The sequence below is a fragment of the Kogia breviceps genome, chromosome 6 (genome assembly GCF_026419965.1).
Source record: "Kogia breviceps isolate mKogBre1 chromosome 6, mKogBre1 haplotype 1, whole genome shotgun sequence".
Classification (NCBI taxonomy): domain Eukaryota; kingdom Metazoa; phylum Chordata; class Mammalia; order Artiodactyla; family Physeteridae; genus Kogia; species Kogia breviceps.
Window position 1 is genome coordinate 8,792,129 of NC_081315.1, and position 13,502 is coordinate 8,805,630.

Below are 13,502 nucleotides of genomic sequence, written 5' to 3' on the forward strand. Positions count from 1 at the left end.
TGCAGTCGGTCATCACAGGGGTCCCTCAGTAGACAGACAGACAAGCACAGGTGGGGCCTGCTTTAGCTGTAGTCTGGGATAACGGGGCTCAAAGAGAAATGGGCTCTTCTAAGCAGCTGAAGGCGTCCTTGTGAGATGACGAGCTCTTATGCTAAAGGCAGGAATGCAAACTGCCCTTGCAAACACGGGGGAAACCGGAGGGGCACACAGGCACCCGGCCAGGAGGCAGCGCCATCAGTGCGGTTCCCCCACCCGGCAGCATCCTGATTTACGCTGGTTGTTCAGAGTAAGTGCTACAGCACCCTTTGTACTCTCACGTGTCCCAGCCTAGAAGAGAAATTACGCGGCTCCCCTACCAGTGACCCGGAGAAGACGAGCTGGTCTGCCTGAGGCCACGTAGTCGCTAGGGGCCAAGAAGGGAGTAGAAGCGGCTTCCCCCAGCTCCAGCGGTGGCCTAGCGGCCGAGGGTAGGGCCTCCCTGCAGGCCGCGCCTCCCAGGGCCGACTGCAGGCTGCAGCCCGCTCCATCCTGGAGCCCCGCCCGGTGGGAAGTCCCGGGTGAGATGCTCTCCCGGAGGACGCGGGGTGCTGCCAGCTCACGCGCGGCGTGTCTGCTCCGTGCCGGGCTCCACGCCGGGCGGTCCACAAGGCAGAGTCCAGTCTGTGATGCGCAGCGCCTGTCCTGCGAAGTATAATACCCGTTTGAGAAGGAGTCCCCAAAGGGAGCTGGCAGAGACCAACCAAGCACGCCCGTCTGAGACAAGGACAGAGGCTGCAGCCCTTGCAGGAAGCTGCGGTCCTCCGTTCCCCCCGCGGGCATCCAGACTGCAGGAATCCACGGGGCTCTCGGCCAAAACCTGCCTTAACACCACTTTTACCTGGGTGTGTGTAATTCCGGAGGATGCTTCCACCGGGGTTATTCCGCAGCAGCTGAGAATCATTGCAAATCCATCAGGCTCAGGAAATCCTTCAGTGAAGCTCCATGCAAGAGAGAGATGCAGTCCTCACGAGGGCATCTTTTCCGTTTTCTTCTGATCAGAAGATCAGGCCCAGGGCTAGCGGGTGGATCCAGCCACGTCTCTACAGGTTACTGGGGTGGCCGACATCCTTTCTACGTGGAAATCCCTGCGGTGGGGGATGCTTGTCCTTGTTCCTGGCTCTTCACTTCCTCCTGGTCCAGGTTGCCCCAAGAACCAAGCCTGCCTGGCTCGCAGACTCATGTCAGGAACATACTTGTTTAGTGTAATTTGGAAAGTGAGAAACAAAAGGTGCTATAAAGGTATGACGAAATGTGTAAGGCATACTGTCTTCCACAGTTTTGGGTCAACCTAAAGACGGATATGAAAATTTTGAGTGTCGTTCCTTTATAGGACTTCAGGTGTAATTTATGACTATCCCTAGAACGTCAAACATAGACCTCTGGGGTTTTGTATGCTCACAGTGGCTCGAATGAGGTTATTAGCTAATAATACCACTGTGACTGATTAAATCACTGGGGGATACTATAGATTAGAGTTGCTCTACAGAGATTAAAGGAATCAGTGAGGTTTGGGAACCTTTAACTTTTCTTCAATTAGAAGAGAAAAATTGACTGTAAGACTCAGCCTCATTAACCTATGAAGTAACTATGAAAAGTGCTTTTGTTCTCAAGAGGAACCTTAACAGCTGAACTTACAACCAAATCAGATCTAATTTCTTCTAAAACCAACAAAAATGTTACCCAATTCTTTACTATATTTCAGAATATGTTGATCATCTGGAACTTACTTACCAAGAAAACATAATTACCTTTGAACCTAAAAAAAGGCAAAGTAAACTTAAGGAAAACAGTTTTCCTCATCTACTGAAGCATTAATTTTTTTTTAAAAGTCATATAACACAATGAAGTTTTAAAGATACTCTTTTTTCTTAATGAGAGATGTCTGAGGTTATACACAGAGTCTTGGTGTGTTAATTTAAGATGACAGAGAATCCAGATTTTTTTCCCCCTTTTTGGCTTTAAAAATGTAACTTAAAAGATGAATTCAATAGGAGTCTTGATAATCAACGTGATCTAGTCCAAATATATTTTAAGCTGTTTCAATGTAATAATCGCAACACAGAGCTGACTCCCAAAGTATGGCTGTATTTTTTAAAATTATTGTTATAGTTGGACAATATATAGGGCATACTATTTCCATTTTCTGTTAATCAGCTTTTGGGGGCCATTTGCTGATTTACTTTAGTATTTGGGGGAGTCTGTGTCTCCTCATTGTATTAATAAGATACTTAACCTATAATACATAAAATACCTAAGTTCCTTTTCTATAAAAACTAGAGAATGAAGGGTTTTCTCCTGTACTGTACAAATATTCAGTACTGTAAATTATATTCACCAATTAAATTAGCACAATGTATAATTTAAAATGTTTCTGCCATGAGAAAAACTACGGTATTTGATTGATTCTAAAGATACACATTTTAGTACCTGTGAAATTGGGATACTTCTTGCAATCAACAGCATCTTACAATTATAGTTGACAGCATTTTTGTCTTTCTTCATGGTATGTAAAATAATTATATCTTTTAGGTTCTATGAAATATAAATTTTTTTGTAAATCTTGCCTTTTGAAAATAGAAGTTATGGCATACATAAAAAATTCCATTTAGTATATATACATTTATAAAAGCATAATTATATGTTACACATGAATATACAAAAATCAGATATTTACAAGATAATCTAAGAAGTGTTATTTCATGATACTATTAATTGCTCTTGCACACACACTTATATCTTACTAATTTAGGGGTAAAGGTAGGGTAATCCTTTTAACTACTACTGCATGTCTTTTAAAGACATGCTGCTTTATTTCATTTAAATATATAAAATAAATTGTAGAGCTATCGAAGTGTAGACCAATAGTGGCTTTTTATTGGCTACACTTCTGATGATCTGTATGTGAATTAATCTGTTAAGAAGTTTCTAGATTGTTCAAGAATAGCATGTTTTCTTTGTTTATATGTTCTATCCATGTAACTTACCATAATAGGTTTTTGTTTGTTTTTCTATAATTTATTCCTATTTCCTTAGTTTTCACCTCTTTTTTTTTGTTCCCGGATCTCATCACATTACATTTAGTTTTCATATCTCCTTAGGCTCCTCTCGGCTGTAACAGTTTCTCAGAATGTACATGTTTTGATGACCTTGACAGTTTTGAGAAGTACGGGTCAGGTATTTTGTACAATGTCCCTATACCCTGTACAATTGTACCCTGTACAATTATCTCCCACAATTTGCTGTTGTTGTTTGTGCATCCCTTGACTACTCTAACACAAAGCAGACTGTGAAAGTGCCATGATTAAAGATACATTATAGGGCTTCCCTGGTGGCGCAGTGGTTGAGAATCCGCCTGCCGATGCGGGGGACACGGGTTCGTGCCCTGGTCCGGGAAGATCCCACATGCCGCGGAGCAACTAAGCCCGTGAGCCATGGCCGCTGAGCCTGTGCGTCCGGAGCCTGTGCTCCGCAACGGGAGAGGCCACAACAGTGAGAGGCCCGCATACCGCAAAAAAAAAAAAAAAAAAAAAAAAAAAAAAAAAAAAAAAAAAAGATACATTATAAAGAAATAAAAGTATGGGAGAGAGAAAGGTAAATTTTGATGAGGATCGGGAAGGCTTCTTGACCTTGAGGCAACTGGTTGAGTCTGCAGTGGGATGGGGGCAATTAGTATGAAGAATGCAGGTCATCTTCTAGTAACAAACTAATACGATTTCAACATGAAGTTTATTAAAAGTGTAATTACAAGTGTTGGTGTCAAGTTTGGCAGGGGCCTGAAGGGTTTCTTCCCCTCCTGACACCAAAATGCACGGTGTCTTTTCCAGCACAACTTCTCCAATGCTGACACCAACTAGGTGTCCTACAGTTCTGGCGCTCTCAGGGTTAGACCGCACGGGCTTTAGGGCTCAGTTGCATAAGACTGTCCTTGCTTCACATGTCAGTGGCACGTGTCAGGCCCCCAGGTTACCCTCAGCTCTCTCTGCCTTGACTACAAAGCTGGAGGTTCCCACAGCCCTCCAGTTGCTATTATAGTTTATTATAAAGGGTACAAGTGGCCAGAGGCAGTGACATGGAGGGTGAGACCCAGAGGGGCCCTGAGCACAGGAGCCTCTGTCCCCGTAGAGTTGGGCGGGCCACCCTCCTGGCACATGGATGTTTTTGCCAACTTGCAAGCTTCCTGAATCCTGTTGTTTATGGGGCTTTAATGGAGGTTCAATCCTACAGGCATGGCTGGTAAAATCAATGGCCATTGATGATTAACTCAATCTCCACCCCCTTCCTTTACCCTGAGGTTGGGAGGTGGGTCTGAAAGCTCCAAGCTTCTAATCAAAGCAACCAGCCCCACTCCTGAAGCTATCTGGGGGCCCCCAAAGAGTCGTCTCTTTAGAGGATCACCCTTATCACTCAGGAAATGTTTTTTTAATTAGAGGAAAAACTTGAGAAGACACACAAAAGTGGAGAAGCAAAAGCGTAAAAGTTTGAAGAAGTAAGACTGAAAGAGGGGGACTGGAATGCAGAGAGAGATGAGCAGGTCCCCATCTTTTGAGGGAGAAGCTTGGAGAAGGAGGAGGTACCCCTCAGAGCCACTGTCATCGTCTTATTTGCCAGTGCTCTTAACTGACATAGGTACACATAGCAGAGCTGTGGTAAAAAGCAGGATATTCAAGAACACTACAAGTTTGTTGGGATACTGTGTAGCTTTCTATTTCTAGACTTTTCGACTCCAGTGAAGCCAGTTTATTCTCACCTTGGGCCCTATCTGACACTCAACCTGGATTTAGTTCTAGAATGCCTCCTTAGACAGCTAATTTTAACTCTCTTGGTCCTTTTTGCCAACATTTCTGTAAATGGAACCTTACCCTCTTTTGTGGCTGACAAGTCTCTTTTTTTCTTTCCTCTCGTTACTCATCACTGGATAATTCATTTGTTTCACTAATACTTTTTTGAACAGCTACGATGTATGCTAACAAATTTAAGCCTCAGGACAGCAGGGACTTTCAATGCCTTGACGATTTTTGTATGTTATCCAGAATACAAAATAGTCCTGTGACAAACAACTTCAACAAATATTGGTTGACGGGATGAATCAGTACCATATGGGTCACTATATTTACTATATAAGTGATTAAGATAAAGGTTTTATTCTCAAGCATTTGACAGTAAAGGAGTGGGACCGCAGTGTCTACTCAAATAATTACAGGAAAGAATTATTTAATAAAAGGCAGAGAGATGGGAGAAAATCTCCCACAGAGTTGGGATCACAAAAGACTTACATCTTCAGTGAAAAGGAATCAGAATAAACTTGTGGCACAGGAGGGGCGGCAAGAAAACTCTCCCGTTTTGACCCTGGCATTGGGTGGGAGGAATAGAAATATCTTTCCTCAGAATGTGTAAACACGAGCCTGACTTCTTATAGGTTTGCAATACGAATGTACCGTCTCTCCCCATCCAGCCGACAATTTAATTTAAGATGGTTGTGCTTGCAGAAGACTGGTGGGAATAAACACAAACCCTCTCTGAAGGAATACAACGCCAACTTAGTCCTCAAAGAGTTCCATGGATAAAGCTCCAAAGACAAAGAGCTCACAGCGCACTGTAAGAGCCAGCAGAAACAACCGAAAGCAGCATCAGACCCACTCAGACGCTACTTATTGCAATTACTATAGAATGCAAACATAGCAAAGTTTAGCTTATACAAAGAGAAGGTTTCAAATATGAGCATGAAATAGGAGACTTAAAGATCAAGCAGATTTGAAAAGGAACTAAACAGAACTTTGAAAAGTAAAATATAGTTATCCATATAATAATTGCAGGTGAGTCACTGTGACCCTTATCGGAGCAGGGTCACTGAGGGATGAAGGCAGAATCCAGTACCTGTCAATTGAAGAGTTAATGGTAGGAAATGAACCGTGCAATATACGTTACGTGATTTTCTGTATGCACGTGATATTTTACAATTTAAAAATGTTAAATAGAGGATAAAGAGAGATGAAATAAATAAGACTGGTAAGTGCAAAGTAATTCTAGTACCTTTCAGTGGTGATACAACAGTGACGGTAATGAGGACAGAGAGGGAATCCCTTCCTCCATCAGAAGGAAAGGGGGAAAAACGAATAGAGGGCACCTCCTCCTTCTCCAAGCTTCTCCCTCAAAAGTTGGGGACCTGCTCATCTCTCTCTGCATTCCAGTCCCCCTCTTTCAGTCTTACTTCTTCAAACATTTACGCTTTTGCTTCTCCACTTTTGTGTGTCTTCTCAAGTTTTTCCTCTAATTAAAAAAACATTTCCTGAGTGATAAGGGTGATCCTCTAAAGAGACGACTCTTTGGGGGCCCCCAGATAGCTTCAGGAGTGGGGCTGCTTGCTTTGATTAGAAGCTTGGAGCTTTCAGACCCACCTCCCAACCTCGGGGTAAAGGAAGGGGGTGGAGATTGAGTTAATCATCAATGGCCATTGATTTTTACCAACCATGCCTGTAGGATTGAACAAAGGGGAATTGAAGGGGATAAGGAGGGAGGGGAAACCCATACGGCTGTATTGAGTGAGTCCCTTGTCCCTGTGCTGGACTTCACAGCAATGGAGAAAAATAAAGTTGTGGGAGAGAAATGTGCAACATGTGAAGCACATTCTAAATCAATTGCCTTGAAAATCAACATTAAGATAAGTTTTTTCCACTGTAAATCATAAATTTCACTTAAAAAAATGTTAACGCTAAACTAATCCTCTCTTAATTTCATTTTCAACCTATGGCACTGGATTTGAACCTAACCAAAAGTGACAGACTCCACTCTACAAACCTTGAAACATCACTACCTCTTAAAAATGAAAAGCGTAAAGTAGGACTTTCAGTTGTCAGCATGAATTACGTTTCCCTTTTAAAAAAAAACATAGTCTAGGCCTCTCAGAGAGCCACGGCGAGGGGAAGGATAAAAAGCCCACTGTTGCGGTTCATAGGTCAACGGAAAAGAATTCATCTTCTTGATTTTGTAGGGCAAAGGATTAAACATTTTTTCTCTCCAACTATTATACTTTGAATGTAGTTTTAAAGTCGGGTAATATTGAAAAAGCACAGTATAATTTTTAGACAAATCAAACAGATATGTCCATTTCAGTTCTTTATAAAACAGCCAGTCAAAGCATTTTTCAAATACAAAAATAACAGCATAATTATGTAATTAGAAGCAATATTTCTCAATGTGGGTGATCGTTCTCCCACTTTATTTTACAAAGCACTTGAGAATGACCATCACATTTTCTCTGTTTCCTGCTTCTGCTTGAAAAGTAGCCTGACTTGGGATGTTGTATTCATTGTGACTCTTTATAGAGCAGGTGTCATACTGGTTTTAAAGGAGGCATGTGATAGGTTATTAGGTACTGATTCGGAAGTCCAGAGGGAAGCATGGCTTTAGGCGTAGCTTGATTAAGGACTCTATCCATGCTCATAGGGTCCGTCTTTTTGACCAGCATATCCCTGTAAGCCAGCTTCGCTCCCAGGCTGGCTCCTCTCATCACAGAAGGTATTGGTGAGCTCCAAGACCCATGTTCTAGCACCAAATCCACCTCCAGCAAATGTCTCCTCATCTCTTACTGTCTCTGAGAGCTTACATGTGTGTCTAGGCCTGCACGGTGGATAAGCCCCACTGCCTGGCTTAATCCAATCAGGGCCCAGAGCTCTCAAGCTTACGGCAGGGACCGTCCCTTCTAAACAGCATTGCTAAGAGTGGTTTTCAAATAAAACTGAAGCAACGATCACCTGATATTTTAGGAGGACGAATGGATGCTTGGTAACAAGAAAACCAGATCGTTTGAGTAAGCAGTGGCCAAAGCTGGCTCTAGAAAAAATACTGAAGAAGTAAAATTTGGTATTTTTTCTCATTTGGGGATCTTCTACTCTCACACCTTTCCCCCTCCATGTTCAGTTTCTGTTTTACTCTTGCATAGCAAGACCCTTGCTTTCTAAGGCAAGGGTCGTTATTAATGTATATTTGGCTTCAACCTACAATGGCTAGTCTATTGTCAGTGGAAAATCAATAACCACCAAGAACTGGTTTCTCACTTTAACATGTCAGTTTATGTCGACCCTGAAATTTCAGAAGAGAAGAGCATTTCTTTAATGTAAAGTGAAGTAAAATGTGACTTAATATAAACTGTTAGAGAACAAAAAAGCTTTCACTATTCATCAGTTTTCACAGATTTATATGATCTTTTCATGCTCATTCCTGTCTCAGAAAGTAGAAAATAGACATTTGAAATCTCATGTCACCAACAAGAATTTTATTTTTATATACGCCAGTTTAAATGATAAACATAAGAAAAGTATGCAAGCATATTTTACTTGTGTATTTTGATAAAGACACATTTCTCCCTTCCCTTTGCTATTCTCCTATAACTTATTTATTCGGCAATTACTAAGTACCTCCTATATTCCAGGTACTCTCTTAGGAGTTGGGAATATAAGACTAATGCTTTATTATATCACTCACAGTGGAATCCCAATCATATACCCACAATTAAAATAATTTTGTTTTGATGGATTATAATTAAAGAGGAACCATATATATGTGAACGAATATAAAATTGCTATAATTTCCAGTGTAGCAAGGATAATATTCTGGCTCCCAGGAGGAAGAGCTAGTTTTTTTGTGTGTGTGTGTGGTACGCGGGCCTCTCACCATTGCGGCCTCTCCCGTTGCGGAGCACAGGCTCCGGACGCGCAGGCTCAGCGGCCACGGCTCACGGGCCCAGACGCTGCACGGCACGTGGGATCTTCCCGGACCGGGGCACGAACCCGTGTCTCCTGCATCGGCAGGCGGATTCTCAACCACTGCGCCACCAGGGAAGCCCTCAAATGTACATTGTTAAGAGCATTCCAGTATACTTCAATCTCTGAAAGAGTAATATAAAAAATTATCTACATATACAGTATCAGAGATTTTGCAAGGAATTTATGATAGATTATATGTTACTCTAGTGAAGTAAAGTACTTTTTTTTTTTTTTTTCGGTACGCGGGCCTCTGACTGCTGTGGCCTCTCCCGTTGCGGAGCACAGGCTCCGGATGCGCAGGCGCAGCGGCCACGGCTCACGGGCCCAGCCGCTCCGCGGCACGTGGGATCTTCCCGGACCGGGGCACGAACCCGCGTCCCCCTCATCGGCAGGCGGACTCCCAACCACTGCGCCACCAGGGAAGCCCTAGTTGTATTTAGACACAAAATCTCAATGTGCGAGAAAAGTTTCTCTGTTTGGGACCAGAACTGTGCTCAAGGTTTCCTCCATCACCATTCTCCGTCCCCGGTGAAGACTGCTGCGACCAGTCGTGGACAGAAGGAGGATATGGAGCATCTCAACAGGGGTCTCCTGGAATGTGGAACAGGTTTGTTTAAGGAAAAAAGAATTGTAACTCAGCTATTATTTTTTGTTCAAGCTTCACTGTTCAAAATTAAAATTCACATATGTGAGCCCATTTTATATTAATACAAACGAGAAAGCAAATACATAGTTCTTTTCACTGATCTATTCTTTTCCCTTGGATGTTTGAGGTTACAAAACCAGGGCCCGGGAAAACCAGATTTTAATGAAATTCCTAGAAAATGATGTCTAGAAGACTTGTTTCAAATGCGGCAAAACAGCATCTGATTTGCACGTGGTTACTTGGGGTTTTCTTCCCCTTGGCTGGAGCCCTAACTTGGTTTCACGGTGCTCTGTTCCCACGCAATCCTTGGGTTGCAGAGAGGCAGGGTAGTGAGGTGGTGAAGAAAACGACTGGGTCCCGCCTGTCTGGGTGGGAATTCTCATTCTGCGGTATGCCGGCTGTGTGATTTTACTCTCCACCGCTGTTTCCTCATCTATAAAATGAGGATAAAATAAGATCTACCTCAGGATTGCTATGAGGATTACCTGAATAAATATGTGTAAAATGATTAGAACAATGCCTGGCACATACTAAATAGTATGTGTTTGGTTAAATAAACACACACACACATACAGTAATTTCTCACATTCGTGTAATCAAACTGGGATTATTGCTTTATTATACCCTTATTTAACTATAGGGGTATATTTTCTTATTTGACTTAGCTTATTCACTGAGGACTATTAAAACTTTAAGGATAAGACTGGCTATCTAACATACAAGTGAATTTTCGAACTCTTCCACTTAAGATGTCTACCAGAAGCGTTAAGTGTACTTACATTTAACAGGTGACACCTAATGTCATATTTGTGTGTGTTCCTCAGCAAATCCACAATGGGCGTAACAAATGCACAAGCAGCATAAAAACAAAGGGGAGTAAAAAGGTTTCGTTTCTAGTTCCAGCTTCCCAGTGAGGTTCATCGTTCATTTCTGGACACACTGGCAACGGGGGTATGAAGACCGGAAGGGAGCTCTTCCTCTAGGCTTCAGGAAGAGCCATTGCCTACTTAGGAAATGAAGGAATGAAAGTGAAAGAATTTCATGAGACATCTGGGACTCTTCTTGATCATTTCTTCCTAATGCATGAAATTCTGAAATATATATAGATTTCTTCACTAAGGCAGTACTGTCTTCTTAGAGGCATTTAAAAATGTACAGATGGGGACTTCCCTGGTGGCGCAGTGGTTGAGAGTCCGCCTGCCGATGCGGGGGACGTGGGTTCGTGCCCCGGTCCGGGAAGATCCCACGTGCCGCGGAGCGGCTGGGCCCGTGAGCCGTGGCCGCTGAGCCTGCGCGTCCGGAGCCTGTGCTCCGCAACGGGAGGGGCCCCAGCGGTGAGAGGCCCGCGTACCGCAAAAAAAAAAAAAAAGAATGTACAGATGCTATAAACTTAACACAATGTCATTTGTCAATTATGCCTATAAAGCTGGAGGGAATGTGCAGGTGCTACTCAGATTTAATAGGTTTGGCATAGGAAAGCTAGATGTCTTGCAAAGAGTGGGAGAGTCCTGCACAATAACAATTCAAATGCTCAAAACGCCAACAGCACCTGATCTCCCTGTACTGATGCTCACAAAGAATGTTAAGAGAAACAGCTCCGGCCTGGAAACAGGAGACCTATGTTGTGGACCTGCTTTAACCCTCCACTAGCTACATGACCTTGGAGGAGTCCTGGAATCACTGGATTTCATCCTCTCTTACCAATGTAACAGTAGAAGTCCATTTCACCACTATTTCTTTAAAAGACTAAAGATAATTATTTTGCTTTCCTGTTTAGCAATAACTTTACTCTTCAGTAATATCCTCTTCAGGTGACAGAGTGACATGGATGTCAGTCCATCTGACGCCACAACTGTGTGCAAATATTATCCTGTAAATATTCCAAGAAGTCTTTAACAAAAATATTGAGTTTTAACTGGAGTAAAAAAATTTAACTTGAATTCAATATTTAATGTGAAAATATTACTATTCTCTGATTTGATAGATCTTGTATTATATTTCAGTTTGTTCCTATTCAAGGCCCAAGCAGCAATCTGATTCCAAAAAGAGTTATAATTAATTTTATCATATTTCTTCTTTTCATAAATATTAAATAATGTACATGATAAGAAAAGGCCTATTTAACAAGCAAGGCTAATGATCTCCTTTATTTTTTATTTTTTTATTTTTTATTTTTTTTTGTGGTATGCGGGCCTCTAACTGTTGTGGCCTCTCCCATTGCGGAGCACAGGCTCCAGACGTGCAGGCTCAGCGGCCATGGCTCACGGGCCCAGCCGCTCCGCGGCACGTGGGATCTTCCCGGACCGGGGCACGAACCCGTATCCCCTGCATCGTCAGGCGGATTCTCAACCACTGCGCCACCAGGGAAGCCCTAATGATCTCCTTTATAAAGGCAATTTATCAGCAAATTCTGAACATACTTAGAGTTGATCAATTTTAATGTTTGTATCTTCAACATAATGATAACTATAACTCACTCAAAGTTATTATGTTAAATCTGTAACTTCTAATAAAGGGTTACCTGATGTATGGCATATTCTTTACATTTACATTGTGAGAACTTATAGTTCTTTTGTTTTTATTATGTAACTACATATTTTTATTTTGTAATTAGGCTCATTCTATATAAAGTGAACATTTATTAAATATTGATGTTAAGAAAGAAATCTAATACAATATACTCTCCTTTTGCTTTGCTAAAACTCATGATGAAAAGCTTTCCACATAATAGTTTTCCTCCTAAAACAAGTTGGTTGTTAATATTATGCAAGCTTCTGTGTGAAGATGGGGTTGATAAATGCTTCTGCGACCAGGTTCCTTGAGAAAATATTTTATCCATTTTGAGTCAAGAGAGGTGCTGTAAGTGCTCTGCACACATTCAATCCTTTCTGACAGATTCACTAAGCTGTCCTATCAGATTCACTAAGCTGTCCTCCTTTGCAGTTTCATTTTGTGACCCAGAATAAAATGTATCAAAGCCATTACTGAATTACAGTTGGCAAACTCTGATCCAAAACAGACTTCTTTAAAAAATTCCCTAACTTTTTGAGCTCCCAGCTACTACAACAACAAAGTAAGTGTTTGTGGCAAATTAATCAAAATAAGTAAAATCATTTCTTCATCCTCCAGTGGCCTTTTTCATCCATGTCACTGTTTAAATGTACACTTTCCATAAGAGATAAAAGGACTCATGGAAGGGTTTTTCATTTGCTTTGTTTACTTTGTAGGAAAATAAATTACTTTTAATTTGAAATAAAGTGTCTCTTCTTCACAAATCTTGTAAAAGTCTAACTTCTAAATAATTGTTTATATCTTGTATCCATAGTTATTGCTAACGCCTGATACTATCAGTCATATCCTTGGCTAGAAAGACTAAATGATTTTTTAAAAAAATGTTCTCTCAAGAAACATAAAAAACATATTCCAGAAGTCGTACCTACCGCAGCTTTTAAAGTTCCTTTTATATGACAGATATGAACATGGGGCTATTCATTTACATCATAAACTGAATTCACTTTGAAAAGTTAAAAATTACATATTTTAAAACTGGTTCATTTTTCCCATTATAAAATGATTGTGTGCTTATTATAAAAACTTGGATAATTATGAAGGTAAAATTAAGAAAAATATGTAAAGAAAACCATAGTTAACATTTTGGTATATATACGTATAATGTTTTAAAATTTTCATGAAAATTAATTAAATTAACATATTTATGCAAAGTAAAAATGGGCATCGTTTTAAAATCAAAGAGTACTAACAAGATTTATAACAGCAATCCCCTCCCTTTCCTATCCTTTCATCCCTATCCCCAGATCCAACAATTATTTTCAACACTTCTGAGGTGGTTTCCAATACTGTCTCCACATTCAAAGATATCCACATCCTAATTCCTGGAACTTGTGAATATGCTACTTTACATGGTAAAAGGGACTTTCAGATTCTAAGTTTAGGCTCTTTGGATAGGAAAATTGTCCTGGGTTGTCTGAATGGGCCTCATATTGGGTTGGCCAAAAAGTTCGTTCGGGCTTTTCTGTAACATCATTCATATATAT